This window comes from Tupaia chinensis, unplaced genomic scaffold (genome assembly GCF_000334495.1).
Source record: "Tupaia chinensis unplaced genomic scaffold, TupChi_1.0 Scaffold148234_1, whole genome shotgun sequence".
NCBI lineage: Eukaryota > Metazoa > Chordata > Mammalia > Scandentia > Tupaiidae > Tupaia > Tupaia belangeri.
Window position 1 is genome coordinate 3,346,270 of NW_006208084.1, and position 24,427 is coordinate 3,370,696.

At 44.5% G+C, this 24,427-nt stretch overlaps 1 protein-coding gene across 4 annotated transcripts in view; it reads left to right on the top strand.

The window, feature by feature from the left end:
- Positions 1–24,427, top strand: part of SYN3 (synapsin III) — a 523,616-nt gene that overhangs the window by 225,461 nt on the left and 273,728 nt on the right. The window lies entirely within an intron of this gene.

A 24,427-nucleotide genomic window follows, 5' to 3' on the forward strand; every position in this document is an offset into this window, starting at 1 on the left:
TGCCAAGCGGGACCCGACGACGTGCGGCGAGTTTTCTCCGCACTGTCGCACGACTCCGCGAGCGTGGAGGGCAGTCTGTCCGGACGAAGGAGCGGGGCGGGAGAGGAACTGCAGGAACCGGAGGAGGAGGAGGAGGAGGTGTGTGAGCGCTTGCCGCCTGCTCTGGGCTGCTGCCTAGGCGGCCAAGTGATATAGCGCGGGTCTCCCGGGGACCCCCCTCCTCGGACGCTCGGGGCCCGCCCCCTTCGACCAATGGCAGAGCCGCATTACCTCATCGGCCCTCCAAAAAGGGGGCGGGGCCGGGGGCGCGGGGCGATGGGGCGGGGCTGCCCCCCGACGGGTTGAATCCTTAGACCCGCGTTCCCTGCCTGGCCCCCCCGGAGCTGCGCCTGTGTCCCCTTCTCGCCGGGACCCTCGCCCCACGCCTCCCCGCACCCCATCCTCCGGACCTCTCTGACCCAAACCGTAATCAACTACCACTCACCCACCAGCTGAGGTCCTGGCTCTGGAGACCAAGAAGGCGCCAGGTGGACCTCCGGGAGGAATGCTCCCCCTCCACCTCCACAGAGAGCAAGACAAGACCCAGACCAGTGATATTGTTCCCTTTCTTTCTTCCACTCTTTTGAATATGCGGAAGCCATCTGCCGTTTGGAGCTGGCTCTAATAGACCGTAAAATTTCCTGGACTCATCCAGAGCGAATGAGGTTGGGAATTCATTCAACAAACCCTCTTGTAGATGAGGGCTAAGCAAGACAAAGCTCTTGCTCTCATGGAAATCCATGAATACACAGGGTCATTTTCTATGGTGTTAGTGTTAGCAAAACCACAGAACAGACTGATAGTGTTAGAAATCACTAGGGAGGGGGCTGCTTTCTGTGGGGTAGGAAGCAAGGGTTCTCAGAGGTGACATCCTAGCAGAGACATGAGGAAAAAGAATCAGCGCTGTGGCAGTCCTGGGGACAGGGCACCAGGCAGGGAGACAGTACAAGCTACAAGGGCTCTGAGTTTGTTTGAAGAACAGAAAAGAGCAGGAACAAGTGGTACCATGGCAGACAGCTCTCTTCATCCTTCAGCAAGCAATTTTGGGGTGAATTGATCCAAAATTGGAGTAAAACCAGATCCTGGACAGTCGTCCAGGCTATAATTGCACACAATACGATTATTATCCTTATTAAGTAACATGTTGATTCTGCTTTTTGTGTTGTTAAAAGCAGGATTTCATACCTCACCTCCTTATACCTCGCAAGAATCCTTCTAGATAGGAAAAGCAAACACAAGCATCATTCGTACTTTCAGGTGGGGAAACAGGCACAAACAGGTGGGTTGGTGTGGCAAACAGCCAGGAACTCGGTCCACTCCTTTCTTCCAATCTTAAGAGACACGTATTTCCCTGACTTCAACCACAGTTAGATTTACCTGTGCAAATGCCCTTTCTCAGCGGCATCTTCCATCGTTCTATACTTTGGTCTCTCCCTTTCTCTCTCACATCCTGTTTACAAAGAGATTATGCATTTCCAGGAACATTTTTAAAAACTCCTTTTCCCTCCTTAAATATTTTAGATGTAAGGAAGGCAAAACCGGTTTCTACATCCTTCTGTCCTGTCCCTAACCAGTGTTTAGAAGTCTCTCAATGTTTTTGCAGCCCTGTTCTCATAGGATATGATCGCATTATTTCCCCAATTACACTAGAGATACTTTGAGACATGGCTATTTGGCCATGCTTTTCAGCCTCTGAGAACAAAATCGGGTCCCGGGAGACTTGAGGTAGGTGCAGCTCACAGCCCTTTCAGGCCAGTGCAGTGGGCACCCCTCGGACTCCTCCGAGAATCGAGGTTGAATGAGGACATACTTGGTGGGATTTGAGAGATTCGCTTATCCCTGCACAGTGCCAGTCATGTGGAAGGTTTTATAAGGCTTTCCAGACCAAATCCACTTTGGATAAGCATCTTACATGATACGGGTCCTGTCTTCTTTCTTTTCACATTACAGTTTTTTTTTTCCAACATGCCAATATTTTTTCCAAGGAAAAGTTTTTCCTGGAATATGAGTAGCAGGCAGATAACTTCTGTGGAACTTCAAGCAGCAGGTTTCTCCCAGAAAGCATCTAAAGCATTTGATGGTAGCAGCTACTTAATTATGTAAGCCAGTGTAAGTTGTTTGGTTTTCCAGCAAAAAGGTAGTGAAATTGTCTTAGTTTGTTTCCTCCCACTCCCTATCCTAAAGTAGTCCACGGAGTATCTCTGAAGTTTGGCAATCCCTGAGAGCCTTTCAGATGGGAAGTTCTCCCTGGTGCCATGTGGCTCCCCTCTGATCACCCACCACGCATGAGGTCCCCTCAGTCGTCACCTTAAAGAAAGAGAAAGAGTAAACTCCATGAATCTCATGCAGGGAAGCCCTCCTTCTAGGGCCAGCCCCTGTAGCAGGCAGACTTACAGCCCTCAGCATGGGTGTCCCAGTGTCCACGTGTCTAATAGTAAGGATTGCTTTTAACAAGTCTCCTTAAAATGCCAGATTGAGTGGACCTGGAACTCGTGGTAAGAATAAAGAGACTGCCTCTCCTGCTTTCTTGACAGCTAAGAACAAGAATAGCTTTATATAATCTAGGAAGAACAGAGGAGGTTTTAACACCTATCTGGCCTCTCCTCAGATCTATAAGACTGACCTGATAGTTACTTTTCTGGAACTTTTCTAGGAAAGGTGAGTTCATGTCCTCCCACTTTGTATCAAGGTATAAGATGCAAGTGGTTTCATTGGCATATATAAGTCGTACGCAGAACTGCAGAGAGTACCCACCCTCATGTTATACCTGGGAAAAATAAGGTTCGGACAGGTGCAGGAACTCACACAAAGTCTCATGGTCAGCCAGTGGCAGAGCCAGGGTGATGGTGCAGCTGCCAATCCCTATCTGGTTCTCGACATCATGTTATGGGAATCATTCCTTGCAATGATAGCTTGTGACCTTACGCTTGTGCTCTGCCTTTGGGAATCCCAGCCATCTGCAGATTCCAGATCTCCTTCTCAGAACTGTAGACAAAATCAGTTGCACCGTCTCTTTGTACAGTGCCCTGCCAATGAGGAGCTTCCACCTACCCTGATGAAATAGTTCTGTTATGATAGTAATCATCCTCTGAGCCGATCAGAACAGATATAGCTCTGGAGAGGTTTATCTCTGGTACATTTCTTTTTTTCTTTTCTTAATTACTAGCTAGTAACTTTTGAAGACATTCCAGACATATCAGCACAAAGAGATGCATGGAAACTTTTTTTTTTAGGGATCAAAAAGAGGCTAGGAGGGAATTAAAAAACAAATTAAAAGGTATAAGACGTTTGTTCCCAACATTGCTGCAGAATGGCCATGTGCCTGCCTTATGTAGACAGGTCACTTCACCTGTCCAGGCCGCAGTCTCCATGTTTTATTGGACAAAAGACAGAACTGAATGGGCTTCAAGATCCCTCTCACTAGAAAAGTCTAAAATCCCATGGGAAAGTCTCAAGGACAAGGTGACTGTTTCTGAAGGAAGACACATCTTGCCGTTTAAACAGATTAGACACAAAGTGAATGTGCCCAAGACAAAAGAACATCCCTCAATTGGTCAATCGGCACTTATTGAGTCTCTATTCTGCCCTCTTCTCTAAGACTCAAGGCTGGAAACAAAGAACTTCAGAGACTGTTGTGATGGTGAAGGCAGAGGAGAGACTGAAGGTCTCGTTTCTGGTAGAGCGCCTTGTAGTTCCTTATTCATCTGTCTATGCATTGGATTATGTACACTAAAAAGCCAGAAAACATGTCTCCTTTTTTGCCTCTACTTCTTGTTTACAAAATCCATTGAACTTCTCCATCCTTCAAATCTCAGCTTAGATGTCACACTCTCCAGGACCCCTTCCCTGATTTCCCTGTCACGTATACCTACAATACCCCGTGGCTCCCTCTTTCACAACACTTAGCTGACTCTGCTGTGATTAAACAGTCTGCTTCCCTTCCTGTGCTGAAAGCTCCTTGAGAACAAAGATTGAGTGTTGGTAACAAAGAGTTCAGAAAGTATTGGTTGAATGGGTCCAACCATCAGCACCACTGACCTTTCAGTGTTCAAAAAGGCAGGTGGTAGCTCCCTGGAGAGCTCACGAAGTCATATCCCTCTGGCCAGTGCTAGGGGGCGCTATAAGCCAGAGAACACCCTTGCATTCAGCCTGCAGTCTTGGCTAGTCTCCCTGAAAAGGCGGGAGAGGCACAATTCCACACCAGTCAGTGGGATCCTGGCATCTCTGAGTGGGTAAAGCTAACCCCTCCCATCTGCAATGGCCACAAAGCTCTCAGTCAACATCCCGTCTGGGTCGGTAGCTGCTGAGCTCCTCCACCCCTGAGCTGGCCACGTGTCAACCCAAGGGGGAAGAGACATTCTTGTGAATCATGGGTTTGGGGGGCATGAGGAGGTCTGGGAACACTGCAGAGGATGCCACAGTCCCACTCCTCCAGAGCAGAGCTGGGTTCTGGAAATGCAACCAGAAAGTGCTGACAAGACACGTCAATTCTGATGCCTCATAGGGAAGCACCTCTTTGCTTCCTCCCTTTCCTCCAGACCCTGGCCACAGTGCCTTCCCCCAAACCCACAGTCCATGTGAAAGTCATTAGAATCAAAACAACCTTCCCTGAGCAACAGACAGCAGGATTCACCCGTCCCCGTGAGTCCTGGCCAGCCTCTCAGTGGGGTTGCTGCCCAGCACCAGGTAATTAGGAACCTAAGATGTAGGTCCCGCAGGTTCCCTCCCGGCCCCAGCAGGGAGTGAACACCTCTCCACTTCCATCTGGAGCCAATTTCATGGCAGTGAAATTACAGGGTGTCTTTGCCCTAGCTCCCCTCAAGCCCTGCCAGGGAAGTGAAGACCCCTTGGTGCAAGTCTGTGACTGCATTCACGTGAATCTTGGGGGTTTTATATTCTTTCCACAAGGAGCTGCTCCCAGGGAGTTTAAGCCAGAAAACACATGTGTGCAAGAGAGACATTTTGTGTCCTGTGTCTTCTAGGGTGGTGAGAGATGGGAAGCAGAGTTAAATATTCCAGCTCTTGCTTCTCTGGTTTTCTTTAAATGACCATACACTTGGGCAGTTAGTTATTTCTGTACAGGGTAATATGTTGAGGGAGAGCTTCTCCTCAACTCTGTTAATGTCTTCCTTATGCTGGTAAAATTCATGTGTTTTCCTTTTAAAAATGAGTAGCTCCTTTGTGGTTTATTTGAAGGCTGCACACTCAGCTTCACGCAGTGGAGACACACGAGTGGCTCAGCTGGGTGCTCTTGTGGCTTGGGAGGGAATGAGATGAGCGTATGGCCAGTCTCCTGTCTGGAACAGGATATCTTGTTTCTGCGAAGGCACTTGAGCTCTCTCCAGCAGAACCTGCTGCACTGAACCACCTTGCCCTGTGTAATGGGGGCAGTCCTATGCATTTAACACAGTGCATCCTTTAAGCTCAGCTGCAGAGCTCACTCTGTCTGGGCTTCCGCTTTCCACCACTCAACTGTACCTTCACAGTCTGTCTTTCTTTCTTTCTCTCTTCCTTCCTTTCTTTCTTTCTTTCTTTGTTTGTCTTTCTTTCTTTCTTTCTTTCTTTCTTTCTTTCTTTCTTTCTTTCTTTCTTTCTTTCTTTCTTTCTTCCTTCCTTCCTTCCTTCCTTCCTTCCTTCCTTCCTTCCTTCCTTTCTTTCTTTTGTTTTAAGAAGAGATTTTTGTCATAGGGCAAGTGTACTCAACAGAGAGACAGAAAGTGAGAAATCACCCCCCAGGGGGATGGCCACACCACAGTCCCCCTTCCTCCATTCTCCTCTGGAGATTTTGGGTATGCACACACACGTGCCTAGCATGTTTAGGCCTCTGGGTCTGAGACTCAAACAGCAGTCGACTACCTGGGAGTCCAGCAACACAAGCATTATGCCATATGCTGGTCCCCCTTCACAGTCTTTTTGGCAGACTCTTTGGGCTCTTCCTGGCTCTAAATTGTAGGCGATTCTCAATGTTCCATCTGTGGCTCCCTCCCCTTGCCATCTTGCCTCCACAGCTCCCTAGCTAGCCCCACCCACTTTCATGGCCTTCACCTGCCGCCATGCTCTGTGCACTAGAATGGGTATTGCAAGCAGCAGCATTCCTCTGAACTTCAGTCCTCTCTATCCAATTCCTCCTAGACAATTTCACTGAAACTCCAAATGTCCAAAACACTGTCTTCTCCCTTCAGTCCCCTCCTGGGTTACCTCTTCCTCCACATGGCACCCTCATTTGCCAGGTCTTCTAGATTCTCACTCTGCATAACCTTCCTCACCATCCCTTTCTCCCCAGTCTTATCATTTCTGCCTTAGATCAGGCAGGTCTGCCATAGATTCTCTGCTGACAGTTGCAATAGTCACTGGTCACTTTAAAGTCCTTATCGAATCCAACATTTGTACAGCTACTCCTCTAAATGTTTTTGATATAAATCTGAAACAATGCTATCTTTTGCTTAAAATGACCCACTCGTTCTTTATAACTTTCTGAACAAAGTTGTAAACTCCAAAGATGTTTGTGATCTGGCTCTGCCTGAGGTCCACAGGCAGCAGCTGGAAGAGTCACCACTTACCCAGAATACAATGTGTTCACTACCCCTGCAGTTACAGCCGTCCTGCTCTCTCTCCAACCGCTTACCCAGAATACAATGTGTTCACTACCCCTGCAGTTACAGCCGTCCTGCTCTCTCTCCAAACCTGTGCTGCCCTCCATCCCATCTTCTACCCTTTATATCCCATCTATCAGTTTCCTGCCTCTGAGCCTCATTCACATGCACTCTTTGCCTGGATTCAACCCTCCATGAATATATTCTCCATTCTCCTCCACCTCTTATAACAGGGTTCGCTTACAGTCACCACCTCATGAATGTTTTTCTGACCTTCCCTCTGCCCCAGCAGAATTTTCTACCCCTCTAACTCCTTGCCTTCCTTGCTCCCCTTCCATGCACACCTCTCATATGCCTGCCCCTAGTGGTCCATATGTCTGAGTCTCCTCTAGACAGCAAGGAGATCTAGGTGCTTTTCTGATGCCTAACACAGCATTTGCCTATTATAGACCTCGGACAGGTATTAAAATAATAAACTAACCAATCAATGGCAGGGGGGAAGTGGGGTAAAGAAGGATCAGAGTATCACCTTCACAGATCAACACAACAGAGGCTTCAGAATCCAACTTCTCAGGTCTAGATACTCAACTTCCAGAAATCATGAGTCTCAGGGTCACACCTGAGACACATAAAAGACCAGCAACCCAACCACCTTCTATTGTCCTGTTTCCCATAAGATATTTCATTGTCATATAGGCTAGAGAACTCATGTCAAGGTGCCCCACCCACATATTTTTTCTTCTGATAGACAGAGCTTCATGCAAAGCTGGCTTCTCAGTAGGAGTCTTTGGTGAGTGTGCTAGCAGAACACAGGGGTTGAAAGCACCATAAGAAGAGTCTTCCAGTTGACATACTTGAGAACTTTTTTCTTTTGCTGGGAGCAAAGGCTTTGCCAAGGGAAAAACATTCTTGACCCACTGGCCAAAGCTCCTCTTGCTCGGTAGTGGCAATGCAGGAATTGCCAGCCTTGGGTTCTTTGGTCTTCTCAGTCTCAACTCCAGACTGGCCCCTCCTTCTATCCCCATACTTCTCCTGCACTGAAAATATTGCAGTCCATTGGCCTCTACCTTTTGGATTACAGTCACCAAGTCGATAACAGTCGCCCTTCGATAAGTCAGTTTGGGTTCAAAGTATTCCCAGATTTTCAACTCGGCCATCTAGTGTCTTGATTTACTACTGCAGGTAGCTGGGCATATGCATGGTGTATGATTTCAGCGCCCAGAAATCAGACTGCTTTTGTTCCAAGTTGGAGGTATGCCTTTCGTCACGATCACTCCACTGACACTCCATTTGCCTCACAGTCTGTGCATGCCACAGTGTGACTATCAGCTCTGAGGAGAAAAGGGTTCTCTCTTTCCTTCCCTGGTGTCTTCAAACATTTGCCAAACAGTGATGGCATGTCCACTACCACATGCCAGGCACTGGGGAGATAACGGTGAACAAGGTGCAGACTCGCCCTCCAGAAGTTCTCAGCTTAGTTGCAGAGGACAAGAAAGCCATGGGTGCTGGTAAGAACCTCAAGGGGATGCTCAAGTATATCTTGAGAGCATAACCCTGGGTCATCCAACCAGGGGCTGGGGGTGTTTGAGAACTCATAGTAAAACAGGTCAGAGTTAGGAGAGAATGTGAGTCACCAAGTCCAACCCCTTCATTGTAAAGACACAGAAACAGACTGAGAGAAGTGGGCTTTTGGCAGAAGCAAGACAAAGAATCAGATCCTGTAGTACCTTGTCATCTTCCCATTACTCAAGGCTTCTCTAATTCATGCTGACCCCATGAGGGATATTCAGCAAATAACTACGTCCATGCCCTGTGTCTTTTGTCAGGGTGTTAAGCTCAGATGGGGTGATTGCCTGAAAAAGATATCTAAGAAAAAGAGAACTCACATCAGTTGAACACCTTCTTTGTACAAGGCACTTTCAATGCAGTATTTCCTCTAAACCTTAGCATCCTAAATTATAGATACTACTTTTTGCCCATTTTACAGACAAGAAAACTGAGGCCCAAATAAATTAAGCGGTCTGTTCAACTTCTTGCAAGCAAAAAAGGGCAGAGCTGTGATTCATCCTCAGAGGTCTCTGTTCAAAACAGCCAAGAGACTGCAGAGCACTTTCCCATAGGTTGATCAGCATTTGAAGTGCTTCTTTTTTCCTCTTTGTCTTCTGGGTTCTCACTGTGTGCTCAGAATTCTTGATCATTCCATGATGTAACCAAGCAGAGAGGGACATAGCACCTACCCTGAGGGCTGTGGAGGGAGATTTATCAGCAGGCAAGCAAGAGGCATCTCTTGTTTTGTCTGGTTTGCAGTGGAGAGAAAGCAGGAGAAATGATTTGGCAGACAGTTTCTGGGGGTGTGGGTGTGCCCTTCCTTACTCAGAATGTGGATAGATGCCACAGGAAAATTACATTTATATTACAAAAAAAAAAAGAAAGCCCAGAACCCAGTAGCAAGTTGGTGGCATACTGATCAGTACATTGTAACAGCTATTGAATAGAGTTTCATTTCCTCCTGAAATTTCAAATACGAGATTGAGGCAGTATATCAGGTCTTTGTCCCAGTTCTGCCACGCACAATAGATGTATCACCTTGAATACATCATTGAACTCCACTTTCTTCAAATGTAAAACTAGGGGATGGATTTAATGATCTCTCAGAACCTCCCAATGGAATATTCTAGAAGGCAACCTGACAAGGAAGTTAGTGACCAAGGGTTGTGAGATCAATAAGCCTGGGTTTTGATCCTTCACTTTTTCATCATCACCTTGAATAAGTTCCTTAACCTCTCAGAGTCTCAGATGCCTCATGGGAAAATGGAGGCGACATTCCCTACTTGTAGGATTTCCATGAAGTCAAGCATAGTATGGAAAATAAGGCACAGAGTACAGTGCCCAGCCTGGCACATGGTAAGCTTTCGCCGAGAACGTCCGTGTACAGGTGTCACTCCATGGTATGGAATGGTGGGAGACCAGCCCTTGCTCTCATGTACCTAAAGTCTAGCGATCTGGCCTGATAAGGAAGAGTATGTTCCTATATCCCCTTGGACCACATCAGCCAATACCCAAAGAAGGAAGTAAATGAAGCGGAAGAGAAAATAAAAGCTTGATAGTAATAGCTTTTTTTAAAGTTTTTCTGCCATAGGTACCTGTGCTCACCAGAGAGAGACAGTGAGAGGGAAAGACAATGAGAGGGAAAGTGAGAAATCACTCCCCAGGAGGAATAGCCACGCCTCAATCCCTTTTCCTCTATTCTCCTCCTGGGATTTTGGGCACACACATACACATATGCCGTGTGATGTTCAGGCCTCCAGGTCTGAGACTGGAATCATGGTGGGCTATGGGCTATGTGAGAGTCTAGCACCTTATCCACCATTCTACTTGCTGGCCCTATGTAATAGGTAATTCTGATGGAGGCCCTACTGTGTATCAGATATTCTTCTAGGTATTTGCATATTTTAATTCAAAAGCTGTGGTAGAAATGAAATTATTATCAGCGCCATCCTTTTTTTTTTTTTTTTGGAGAGGTTTTCACTGTAGGGCGCGTGCGCTCACCAGACAGACAGAGAGAGACATAGAGACAGAAAGCAAGAAATCACCCCCCCAGGAGGGATGGTCACGCCGCAATCCCTTCTCCTCCATTCTCCTCTCGGGATCTTGGGCACGCACGCACATGTGCCCGGCATGAGTTTTAAGTCACCGGGTCCAGGACGCGAACCGCGGTCGACTACGTGGGAGTCCAGTGACATAGCCATTACGCCAACTGCTGGTTCTCAGCACCATCCATTTTTGATAGGTATGGAAACTAAGGTACATAGATTAGGTAATTTGCTCAAGACTAATGGCCAGGATGCTGAAGTGCTGGGATTTAAAGCCAGAGGAGTCTAGGCCAAAAGCCCACGCTCTTGACCACTCTGCTAACCTGCCTCTTCTTGGAGAAAGTGAGTATGTGGAAAACAACAAGGGATGCAAGGGACTAATACCAATCCCCTCTGAATGCCTTGTTCTCATCAAGCCAAGTATGTAAAAACGTGAATCGGATCTGGCCCTTACCAGATGAGACATGTAGGAGGGCGTGGCTTTGTCAGCAGGTCCTCCTGGAGAAGAATACTTAGGTCAGTAACTTCCCAACCCCTAGAATAAGCATAGAAATTAGAATCAGAATTTTTTTTAAAGTCCCACCTCCTCCATCTAGTAAATAATTCTCTAAGTGCATAATTAGTCTCTGTAAAATGAGGACAAACATTAATTCAGAGTTAGTTGCAAAATATAAAATAATAAATAATTAACCTTAACTGAGCATGTATTATGTGCCAGCTTCTATTAATTACAAGTAAATGTATTTCATTCTTTCGACTCTGTGATGTCAGGTCATTATTATCATGCCCATTTCACAGAAAAGAAGAATGAGGCATAGAGTGATGTTCAGTACCTTGACCAAGGTCACACAGTAGCTGGTGGAGCCACTTACGGAATTCAGAATTCTTTCCCTCTCTCTGCACTCCGGTGATCAGCTGAAAACATTTTGTAAACACTAACTATTACGTTTTCTTTTCTCTTGTAGTCGTCTTAATGCTTTGTTTGGACCATTTCTTTGACTTCAACTGCCTTTTTCTCTCACCTGACTTTACTCTGGACTCCCCCGAGCCCCACTGGGGTGTGACTGGAGCTGGTTCCCACTGGCTTATGAGAGCTGGTTATGACATTTTCCAGAATTTTGCAAGTTGGTTGTTAAACACAGCCATTATTTAAAATTCGATTATATAAACCTGTGATTAAATAAATTATACTAAAAGTAAGAGTAATTTACAGTTAAAACATGTCACTGCCTAATGATTTTATGACATAATACTCTATGCTTAATCTATGGTCACAGAGTTACTTCCATCTCTTGTTTCTAGTTGATAAAAATACTCTATCACACAGTAAGCTACTGCTCATTCTTCCCAACTTTGCATTCAGTGAAATCATGGTGTAACTTAAAAGTGACCAGAATGGGAGTGATATCCATGAAGATCAACCGCAGTATGGGAAATAGGCACATAGCACATGCCCGGCACACAGAAAATTCTCACTGAGAACCTCCGTGTACCAGGTGTCGCTCCATGGTATGGAATGGAGTGAGACCAGCCCACAGGAATCAGCAAATGCTACAGATCAGAGTTTGTCCTGGAGTACTAGTTGTTTAATATTTACCAACACACCATTGCCATTTCCTAACTAATCTCAGACCTGTAACTTAATATTTCTGTGCCTCAATTTCCTCATCTGTACGATAGAGATAGAGTGTCTATATCACAGCTCCAAGATATCATTGAAATTATCTATGAAATGGTTTAGGAGACTCCCTGGCACAGAGTCAACAATCCATGAGTGGCCACTGTCAACAGTACTATTAAGACAGTATTATTAGGCACCATCTCCTACGAGTAGTCTGTCCTTCCACCCAAGCAGGCTACCACCCATCAGAGATTATCTGACTTGAGCATCATCACACTGTACTGGGATTGTCATTTCTGTGTTGCTTCCCTCTTTAGAAAGTGAGTTAATTGGGCCAGCTCTGTGGCCTGGTGATTGAAGAAGCCATAACCCACATGGTCAACCAGGTGGTTTGAATTTTGGCCCCGGAGGTTTGGAAAACACAGGGACTCATTTGTGTGCCTCAAATCCCCCAACAGAATGGAAAAATGGAGGAGAAGGGATTGCTACATGCATGCCCCATGGCAGGGGTGGGGGTGCTTTTTCCCTCTCTCTGCTGCTCTCTCTGGGTAGTACAGAGAGAAAAACTAAAAAGTAATTTTTTAAAAGTTTAAAAAAGTTTAAAAGTGAGTTCATTGACAAGGAGTCATTGAATTTTCTCTTCTGAAAAACAATGTCTGACTCTCAGTAGGTCCTCAACAAACCGTTAGGATTGGTCTGAGTTAAAGGGTTTAGAGGCTACTTAAAAAATTAGAATTAGGAAGTGTGGAGGCTTTCTTCATCAAATTACAAATTTTAAAGTAATTCTTCCCCACACTGACAAACTACTGGAATATTGTGTTGGAGTTTGCTGTGTGGGAGTACCATAGAGGAAATCATTTTGGAATTTCAGAAACTAAGAACCCTCTGACATGGTGCCCAGACAACCCCACTACACAATGAATGTCTTCTAACAAACTCAGGACATAGAATATGGAGCCCTGTGATAATCTCAGCATGTCAAGTAGAGATATGACCCGTAACTTTCCAAAGTAGAGTTGGAACTGCTCCTGCCTCAAGTATTTAGAGAAAAAGGACCTTGATGTCACATCAACAAACTCCAAAAGAGATTGCACATACCTGGAGTGCTTTTCAAGGCCTGAGAGCCAGTGACTGGAGACTGATTTCTGGGGAAAAGGAGGGGAGAGGCTGAAGGCATGTTGAAAAATCATTCTGTCTGTTGTTCTTTTGTATGAACTGGTTGCTGGCTTATGCAACGCCCAGTAATTAAAATGGCTGGAATGCTTTGCATTTTTACCACAACGTGAAGGCTGCTTGGAGGCCTAGAGCTGGAGTTAGTTGGAAGAGGCCCAGCAATCCTACTCTGACTGCCTCTTGGACTGACAGAGGTGGCTAGCATCTAGCTTGCTAGAGATGGTGGGGGGAAGGGGAGGGAATCAAAGGGGTAGCAGTTGCTCTGCCTCCTCTCCCTTTCCTTGGTAGGTTCCTCCAGGTGCAAGGAGCACCACTTTCAGGATGAAGGTAGCACAGGCCACCCACTTACAGAAGGCCAGTAATGATTAGTGATGACTCCTAGGAATGATAAACAATGGTAAAGCGATCCTTTATTAAATATCTATCAAGTGCTAGGTCCTATATTAATAGCATTATTTATGAGGGGACTTCAAAACATTTATGGAAAACAATAAAATATATGTAGGAGTTTGTTTTGGTGCCCAAAATATCTGAAAGCCATGCATAGTTTTTTTGTAATACGCATTTCCCATGAACTCTTTGAAGATTCTCTGTATCTTATCTGATTTCAAGGGAAAAATAATCAGATCATATTGCTCTGCTGCTCAAAACCCTAGTGGGTCTCTAGTGCACTTAAATGCATTCTAAATGCCTCACCCTTCAAGACCCAGTGTGGTATGGGCGCTGGAATGGCTGCCCTTAACTTTCCACCACACAGCTCCTTCTCATTTTTTGACTAAGCTGAGTTCAATCCCAGTTCCAGAACCTCCCTGCATCCTCCCCCTATTGCCCCCAGGTCTTGCCATGGCAGCAGCTCCTGCTTCTGCTCCAGCTTCTGGCTCACATGTCACCTTCTCAAAGCACAACTATCTCCAGCCGCTGGTGCCACTTGGTGGGAATAAGATGCAACTCGTCACAGGAGGAAGAGTACAGATCCATAAAAGAGACATCATTGCCACTTTTCAGATGAAAAATCTGAAGCTAAGAAAAGTTAAGCCACTTGCCCAGGCATCCCATAGGAAGGATGTTACTGACTCTGTTACTGGAAAGCTCATGTTTGTGTGAAATCTTCTCCCAAGGACAGCTACTTTAGAAAACAGTGGAAGGCCAACAGGTGGCATAGTGGTTAAGGTGCTGGGCTCCCACATGGTTGACTGTGGTTCAAGTGCCAGATCTAGCAGCTTGAAACTCAAGCCAGGTATGTGTGCATGTGTGCCCATAATCCCAAGAGAAGAATGAGGAAAACAGATTGCAATGTGGCTATACCCCTTGGAGGTGATTTCTCACTTTCTGTCTCTCTGTCTCTCTGGCAAGTGTACATGCCCTATAGCAAAAATCTCAACAACAACAACAACAACAAAAACAGAAACAAAAACAAACAAAAAAAAAACAAAGAAAGAAAGAAAACAGTAGAAAGATGGTGTCCATATTTCAAGGGAAGGAACCAAGACTCAAAGCTAACTACAGGCCCTTTCATAGTAAGCAGAATGACTCAATTTCCTCATCTATATATATGGCCCCTAAGAGCAACTGCCTCAGAAGGCCAATATGAGAAATAACGGGAATATGCCCTTTGGAAGGCTCAGCCCTTTGGAAGTGGGAAGTGTGTAGTTAGTAAATGGGAGTATTAGAAAGGAAGAAGGAACCCATGACACTGCTGTTCTCATCCAGTCTTACTACCTGTATGACTTTGGATGAGTTCATTACCATCTCTGGGCACTTTTTGAACTACATAGAAGGTACTTCCTTCCACTTCTGCAGGGGACAATCACAGGGCAGTGTATGAGTCCCAGCCATCCAACGTCCAGTATTCTTCCATGTTCGGGAATGGAGAGTGTGGGGAACTCCATGGACAGCTAAAGTGGAACCGCAAGTGGGAGAGACTCTCTCCCTGGACATATGTGTGCGCCTGCATGTGAGTAACTGCAGGAATGAGCAGGCCAGGTTGAGAAGTTGGCTTTAAAGGTATTCGAGGCACTGCAGGATGGGCAGACTTGGTGAAATAAGGAACCCAGTCCCATCCCTAGTTTTATCAGTGCTGTCCACTACCTTGTTGGCAAAGTCTTCTTGCCCACCACGTCTGCCCCAGCTTCCTCCCCTTCATTCTAGATAAATGTGCTAAGATCTGTGTTCTTCCTCCTGTAACAAGTTGTGTCTTATTCCCACTAGCTTTTTAAAATATTTATTTTACATTATTCAGAATGATAGGAAAGTTGAAAGAATAAACCATTACCAGATATTTGTCACCTAGATTCCCCAAATTTTAACATATCCCTATGAATTCTAACATATACCTCTCTCATCTAAGAGCAAGCTGTAGACATGATGCCCCCTTACCTCTAAATATTTCAGTATGTGTTTCCTGAAAGTAAGGGCACTGTCAATCTGGCAGTGTGGATCAGACAAACCTACACTCTAAACCCTAATTCCTCTTCTTCCTGTGTGCTCTTATGCAAAAGATTTCACTTCTCTGGACCTCAACTTCCTCATCTATAAATTAGGGCACTGAGAGTGACCACCTTGTAAGTCCAATATGAGAAATAACGGAGATATCCCATGTTAAAAGCTCAGCACTCCTTGAGAGTGGGAAGTGTGCAGTTAGTAAATGGGTGTGTGTTTGTAAGAACACTGTATTATTTTAAATTTTTTTATGTACTTGAATTCCTTGGGTTTCTTCATCTTATTCTGCTTCTGCTTCAGGCCAAGTCTCATAGGCAAAATTATAGTGGGTTCTGTCATTCATTCAACCCTCATCTGTTGAGTACCTACCCCAGCCTGACTCTGTGCAAGACAGATACAGTTCCTTGTATTCATGTGGTAGAGACAGACAGTAGGCAGGGCCACAGATGGGAAAACCAATTCAGTGGATCATGTGTGCAATGAAGAAAATAAAACAGTGGCTTGTAGAAGGTGGAGTATGTAGGCACTCCTTTAAAGTAATCAGAGAAGGCTTCTCAGAGTAGGAGAAAGCTCTACTAGGTTATTTTTAGCTGAGAAAATACCCACTAAGAAGATGTCAGGCACACTTAGTTGCTCACTCAATGTTTTCCTAGTTATCGAGTACATCGTGGGATGCAGAGCATTGTGAATCCTTACCTAAGAACACAGTAATGGCAGGAAACCAACTGCTTCTCTCCCACTTGCTTGGAGCCAATGTCCTTTATGTGTATTGTCCCATCAGCCTCCTAGCACTCCCTGTAGAGTAGATATTACTAGCCCATTTTATAGAAGAGGAGACTGAGGTTCAGGAGAGGGAGAATAATAAGAACAATAAGAAAGTAAGAGGGGGCCTTCTGACTACATGTAGCATCAAGACTCCAGCTAGAACCATAGTGTTACCCTCTTAGTGCTCACAGGAAAGAAAATGGCAGGTTTCAATTTGAGGAAAGGGGGCTCTTCTTGGTGGGGTGTCAGAGACCTGATCCTGACCCTGGCTCTGCTCCTTATCAGTCATGGAGTTGGTAACATGCAATGGCCCCCACATCCTCTCTGGCTATAACAGGCCATATGAGTTCATGTGGGTTTGTGGTTTTGTTTTGTTTTGTGTTTTTCCTTCCTCTGCCTCCTCTTTGACAGAGAGGAGTCATGGGGAAAGGTAAGAGAATGAGAAGGCAAAAAGATAAGTACAGGCATCACCTGTACCAAGTGATCACACCTCAACCCAAGGAGTGTGTCTGCCTCGGAGGGGGAGGTGGGGGTATCAAGGTGAGAGATGGTTCCCCTGCCTTGTCAGAGCCAACCCAGTGCTTTGCACACAGTAGGGTCCCAAGCTCTGCACTGGTATGAACAAGAGCATTTGTAGGCATCTGTTCTCTCATGCCAATTAATCAGTGACATTATTTTATGGCCACCCTTCATGCGATAATGTCTGCTATGATACACAGTTTCATTCCAGGACTCCTGTTTTAAGCAGGCGCCTGACATATTAGAGTTTCTAAAACAGGGTGGATGGGAGAGAATTACCAATGTGGTCTGTTAGCAGTCTGAGTTATCTTTTGCTGTGTGACAGCATTGCCACACACTTAGCAACTTCAAACAGCACCTATTTATGATCACGTGATTTCTGGGGGTCAGGAGTCTGGGCATGGCTTACTGAGTCCCCTGCAGGACTGAAATCGAGATGTCATCCATGACTCCAGTTTTATCCAGGATTTGACTAAGGAAGGAGCCAATTCCTCACTCACATGGTTGTTGGCAACACTGAGTTGCTCAGTTCTTTGCTAGTGGGCTAGTCCCTTGCCTATGATTCTCTCGATAGGCAGTTCACTATGTAGCAACTTGCTTCTTTAAGGCCAGCAGGAAAGAGTACCCTCCCAAGATGAGCACTGTAGTCTCTTGTAGCATGATCACATTCACATAATCAGGTACATCCTGTCACCTTTGCCACATTCTGTTGGTTCAGAGCATAGCACAATCCCCATGTACACTCAAGGGGAGAGGACGGTACAGGGGTGTGAATAGCAGGAGGCAGGGCTCATGGGGACCATGCTGGCTCACCCTCCAAACAGCGTAAACAGAATGTTGAAAGCATTGGAAATCATGGAGTGTGGAGAACAGAAAGTACTCGAAAAGTTGAATTGGGACAGAAGAAAATAACAATGACACTGATATTGCCTTAACTATATTAACACTGATATTGCCTTAACTATATTAACACTGATATTGCCTTAACTATATTAGCTTACCTAACCCTCATCCAACTCTATATGGTAAATATCATTGTATCCCCCCATTTTATAAATAAGAAAACAGAGATACAAACAGTTCAAATAACATACCTAAAGTGACCAGCTATTGAGTAGTATTGTCGGGAGTCAAACTCAGGCATTCTGGCTCTAGGGTTCATACCAAGCAGACTCTTAGCCCTTGGAAGGTGAAATTGACTTGTTAAGTTTCTCCAAAAGACACTAGGACTGTAAAGTAAAAACTACCAGTGGTAGATTTAGGTTTGTAAAGAACAAGTGAAGCTGTGAGTTCTGGTGAAATTCAAGCTCCGTACCATGGGACAGAAGAGTGGGGATACTTCAGTTGGAGGCTGACTAACTATATCTCAGAAATGACTTGGACAGGATTCCAGCATTTTAAAGAATCGTGGGCAAGACATCCTTTAAGTGCTCTTTATTTTTTTAATTATTTTTTATGTTTTCATATTTTTTTTAATTTCAATTTCTTTTCTACATTTAATCACATATTTAAGTGCTCTTTAAATCAGAGGAATAAATCAAATTAAGAACTAACAACCTCAAAGCTAGACTTGGCCCACAGAGGTCTTTGGTTTTGTTAGTGCTGCATTTTTTAAAACTATAATTCGCAAACTTTTAGAAAAGAGTGGATTTCCAATCATTCAATCATTTAGCTCTTCTGAACAAACTAGAAGGTCTGCACCCATATTGCCAGGGCTTAACAAGCAGGTACCTAGAAGTAGCTGTCCAGGTTAGACTAGGCATAGATGTGCCAGTTTACCACAGTCCACACTACTCCTTAATGTCTCACCAACTGAAGCCATAGGTCTGTTATTTCTCATATTCACCTGTTCCAAGGCTGCCGACTATATCCAGATGAATGCTTAGCCAGGCATCCAGGAATAAATGGTCAAGGGAGGAAGCAGAGGAGAAGCTGGGCCTTAGTGACCCTCTGAGCAGCTTAGCAAATACAGAGAGGAGGCCATGGCACAAGGATTTGAGTATCAGTGATTGATCTCTGAGAACTGACTCCAAGCCCCTCGCCTCCCTGGGTCTTCAGATCCCTTTCCTATATAATAGGAATGGCAGTTTCTAATGCAACTAGTCTTTGGGAGGGAGAAGCTGATGAGATTCTAAAGAACTGACTAGTTAACTCTTGATCATCCTTTGAGGCCCAGATCTATTAGAATTACAAAGCCTGAAAACGCACTTATTTTCTTTTTTACTATGGAATTTTTCTTTTGAAATAATTTTGAGGGGGAACCTACCCTTTGAGAAGGTAAGGAAAGGCAGCTTCATTGTGAGGTAAGAAGTCCTTAGCCATTACTTGCTTGTTTTGTTTAATAAGAAAACTGTGCTGTGAAAGAATAAAAATAGCAGGGAGGAAACATGTATTCTGTTATAAATCTATGCAAAACTCTAATCCTTTCTGCCCAAGAATCCCAAGGCAGCCCCTGCAGAAGGGAAAAAGCATCAGAAAATGAGCTGGGAGACCTTTACACACAATAATTCTGTCCTGGCCCTGGCTCAGCCAATCAAGAACAATAATAATAGCAGGCCAGTAGATGGCATGATGGTTAAAGCACTGGATCTTACATCACTAGTTCCCTGGTTCGAGTCCCAGACCAGGAAGGTGTATGCATGAATGCCCAGAATCCCAAGAGAAGAATAGAGGAGAAGAGATTGTGGCATGGCCATACACCAAGGAGAGATCATATTTCACTTTCGCTCTCTCTGTCTCTCTGTTTGTCTTCGGCAAGCTCACATGCCCTATAGAAAAAAATCTTGAAAAAATAAAAAGAAGAATAGCTACTTAAGTAGCACCTACTATGTGCCAGGCTCAGATATAAATATTTATTATTAATTCCTGTAAGGCTAACCCTGTGGGGAAGCACATTATCATAATCCCATTTTACAGATGGAAAACTGAAACCAGAGGGGTTAGGTAACTTGCCCAACGCCACACAGCCTGTAAGGGGCAGAGTCAGGATTCAAACCTGTGTAGATGATCTAAGAGTTGTGCCTTTAAGCAATACCTAGTAAAACTTCCAAGGATTTATTGAGCATGTATTTGTAAAACACTATACTAGATACCATGGGAGTGAAAAGGAGAGTCAAGAAAAAAAAAATCCGAAAGGCTAGGTCTTCCCAGCTAGTCCACTTTCTGGTTATTGGACCTTGGGCATCACTGACTCTTGTGAGTCTTGGTAGTTTCAGTGCCTTATACAATTACAAACTTTTTTTTTTTTTAATGAAAAGAAGGAGGAAGTGAGGGAGTAAGAGAAGAGAGGTGAAAAGGGAGAACAGAAGGAAGGGAAGGAAGGAAGGGAAGAAAGGGAGAAAGGGAGGAAAGGAAAGAAGGAATACAGAATGAAGGAAGGGAAGACAAGAGAGAAGGAAGAAAAAAAAGATCCAAAATAATAATAACTAGCTCTTACAAAGTGCTTATGCCACACACCGCTGAGTGCTGCTCTGTATCATTTACTCCTAGTAAGAACAACCTATGATGTGGTTAATGTTATTACCTCCAATTTAAAGATGAAGAAACTAAGGCACAGGGAGTTCTGTACGTTGTCCAAGGTAACACATCTTACCCAAGGCCACACGGCTGGTATGTCAAGACCAGGATTCCAAATAGGCAGTCTCATTTTAGTGCCTGAGCCCTTAACTAATAATGAAAATAGTGAATGTTTGAGGTCAAGGGGTAATTCCTCCCCTTTGTAGGATGCTTGGTGGATTATAAAACTCTTTGTTGCAAGGCCTCCAAGGGTGGAGACAGGGACAGAAATTTCCGGGGTCTCAGCCAGTAGTTCTCTGCTAACACTTGGGTGGAAAATGCCAAGAGTTGCAGAGAGGTAAAGCAGAAACCAGAGCAGCCACAGTGCCCAGAGGCCCGTTGGTTCCCCAGTTCATTCAGTCAGCAGTCTTCTGATCACCTGTAGTTTTATTCCCTGTGACACACTCCTGAAACACCTGTCTCATTTACCTCTGGCCCCCTCAGGGCCAGCTGCAGCCTATGAAAGTCCAGCACAGTTGGGCAAAGCATGAACCATATGCAGTGCCCCACGCCAGTGAGCAGGCAGTTGCCTCGTTGGTAACTGGGCAGGTAGGCAAAGGATAAGAGAGTTCAAGAGTGCAAGGGACTGGGTTGAGGTCAGACTTGGTAACACTTGAAGGGGAGCATGGAGATTTATACGGCCTTAGGTAACAGAGTGCTAGCTCTTGTTCCAGCTCCTCCTGCCCTATTTTGCTTTCCTGCCCTGATTATCTCATCGCAGAATGGAATGTTATCAATGGTACTGAGGATGAAAGGAGCTGCTAGAGATGAAGATCACAGCTGTAACCTGTGAAGCATGAAGAGCTGGTAGTCAGCTCTTTTCTGTTAATGTATTGCTAAGGGAGTAGCACATCTTGGGTAGAAGCATGACTTGAGGGTCACAGACAGGGTTTGATTCCCAGATCGGCTTCTAACCAGCTGTATGTCTTGGGTAAATCTACTTTTCTGAGCCTAAGTTTCCTCTTCTGTGAATTGGAAATAATAATTTGAACTTCAGAAAGTTACGGTGCAGATTAAATGAGACAGCACCCAGCTTGTGGAAGAAACTTAATGAAGAGTAACTAGTAACGTTTCAATGGTGGTTCCTCCCATGTCTGTATTCATATTTCCCAGCCGTTGTCATTCTCTCAGGTCAGCCTTCTCTGACCTCAGTTCTCAGTCACAATCTGTTGTGGTAAGCAAACACTGTGTATCGATTCCCTGGAGCCCCACATCACATTGGATGTTGGCTTTTATTGGGGTGATTATTTGACTAATGTCAGCTTCACTCATTGCCATTACGAGTGAGGACCGTACCTATTTCGACCCATCACTGTAATAATCCCAGTGCCTAACCCGTGCCCGGCACACAGAAGGTGCTCAGTAAATATCTGTGAAATAAACTGATGAAGGAAATGAGTCAGACCCTGATACGTTGGTGAATTCCATTTATTCGGAGGGAGGTGATACAAATAAGTTTTTGCTATTGATAGTGAAAGTCTTGGAGTTTGTATATTTAGGAAATACACAAACTTTCCTACTTAGGAAATAAATTAGAACACATTAAAAGTTATCTTTAAAATGATGTCATCCAGAGCTAGCCATTGACATAGTGGTTTAGGTGGCTAGATCCCACGTAGCCAACTGTGGGTTCAAGTCCCAGACCAGGTAGCTTGAAAATCATGCCAGGTGCGTGTTCATGTGTGCTCAAAAACCCAAGAGGAGAATGGAGAAGGTAGCCATACCCACTGGGGGATGCTTTCTCACTTTTCATCTCGCTCTCTCTCCCTGCCTATCTCTCCAGCAAGTGTATGCACCCTGTACCAAATTTTAAAAATAAATTAAAAAAGAAAGGCATTCTCTTTGGTTTGCTTTTAAAAAATTTTTTGCTTATTATTACTAGTTTTTTTTTTATTTGACTAGAGAGAGAGGGAAAGTGGGAAAGCAATCCATCAGGTCCCAGGACTTTAACTGTGTTTGACCATGTGAGAGTCTAGCACCTTAACCACCATGCCACTTGGTGGCCCCTTGGCTTGCTTTTTGATATACTCTCTTGGGTGGGACTTTAGTGAAATATAAACCCTAGGAATTACGCTTCGCTCAGTGTAAATCCATGAGAATAGCTCCCACAGGAATGACATTCTTCATTGCGTGTAGTGAGAATAAGAGATTAAAAACTACTGTCTTGGGGGCCAGTGGGTGGCTTGGTGGTTAAGGCACTAGACTCCCATATGGCCAACCACAGTTTGTGTTCCAGACCTGGGATCTTGAAAATCACAGCAGATGTGTATGCGGGCATACTCAGAATCACAGGAGGAGAATGGAGAAAAAATTGCAGCATGGCCATGCCTCCTGGAGGGTGATTCTCACTTTCCTTCTCCCTGCCTCTCTCTCTCTGGCCCTATGGCAAAACCTTAAAAAAATAAAAAATTAATTAATTAATTAATTAAAAAGGGAAGAAAGAAAGAGAAAGAAAAGATACGTATTATCTTACATCAAACATCTCCTCTGTCTGTAGCCTCTAGTCTAGAAAACTGGAGATGAGAATGGTTTATCATCCCCTCAGCTGGTGAAAACATTGAGAAGCTAATGCTTTTGAGATCCTCAGGTGAAAGACACAAACTTATCTGCTTCCTGCCATTGAACACCCTGCCTAGAGATGTTGCTTATCAAACCTTTAACCCTAATGTGTCTAGACCAGCCAGGACTTGATAGGATGAAAGCATTTTCCTCTTAGTACGGCAGCCTGCAGGCCTCTTTAATAGCACACATCACCCTCCTTGGCAACAGTTTGGTGTTTCCTACTGGTGTTTCACATACCTCTAGTGGAATGAGAGATGCTTTAGGTGGCATCTCTATGAACTTCTCATTTAATAGCTAACTTTTTGGTACAAAGTGCAATAGGGAAAAACTTAACAAACAAATTAAACCCACGAATTTGGAGGTTTCATTGCTTAGGATAAACTTAAATCTTGCCTGTAAGAGACATGAATGAATTAATTCAAAGAAAATACTGAGTAAATATGAATAGCAAATGATCATAAGAAAATGACGAAATCATGAATGTGAAATGCTAATGAGTGAGTTTCAGGAATTATGCAATTATTTATTTTGCTGTCTCTTTTGCCAATAATCTGGGCATTCCTTTGGAATAGAGACTGTCTTTCATTCTTTACATCCCAAGCACCTAGCATACTATTTGCCCACTTCCATTCTGTTGCTAATAATGGCAAATACCTAAAAATCGATGTGTACATAGAGGTTGAGGACCAGCCTATGGCGTGCTGAGTAAAATTACTAGATCCTACATGGCCAACTGCACAGTTTAAATCATGGACCGAGTGATTTGAGGAACACATTGGGCACATTTTGCATGTGTGCCCAAAATCCCGAAAGGAAGAAGAGAAGGGATTGTTGTGTGACCATTCCCTGTGGGCAGTGCTTTCTCACTCTTTCTCTCCCAGGTGAGCCCATGCACCTTCGACAAAAAAAAAATTTTTAAATAGAGTTTGGGCCAGCCCCATGAACCAGATCCCACATGGCCATCCACTATTTGAATGCTGGTCTTAGAAGCTTGTGAAACATGCCAGGTGCATGTGTGTGCATGCACTTCCACATTCTTGACAGAAGGGAGAAATACAGAAGAAATCATGGCATGACCACATCCCATTGGGGAGTGCTTTCTCCATCTCTGTCTCTTTCCAGTGAGAGCTTTTTCTCATGGAAATTAAAAAAAGAAATAGAGGTTTATGCAACCCACAGTTTGGAGGCCTAGGATCCAGGGTACCTCTCTGGTATGGTAATGCCACAACCCGGCAATGGGCAGGAGAACATGGTCTGTGTTCCATGTGGGTCTCTATTTGCCTCATTTCTTCGAAACCCAGAAGAACTCAATCATGGAGACCCCATCCTAACCATCTAATCACTAATCGCCTGCCAAAGACCCCACCCTTCAACACAATAAGCAGATCAAGTTTTACCCTCCTAACCTTATTACAGTGGCTCAATACATGAATTTTGGTCAAATTCCTGGCTTGTTGGATGCTCAATAAATACAGTAAATCCAACAAATGTGGGGTGCGTGAATGCAAAAATGATGAGCAGATGACTGAATGATGAGACAGATGGGCATCTTAGGCTCAAACCCTCTG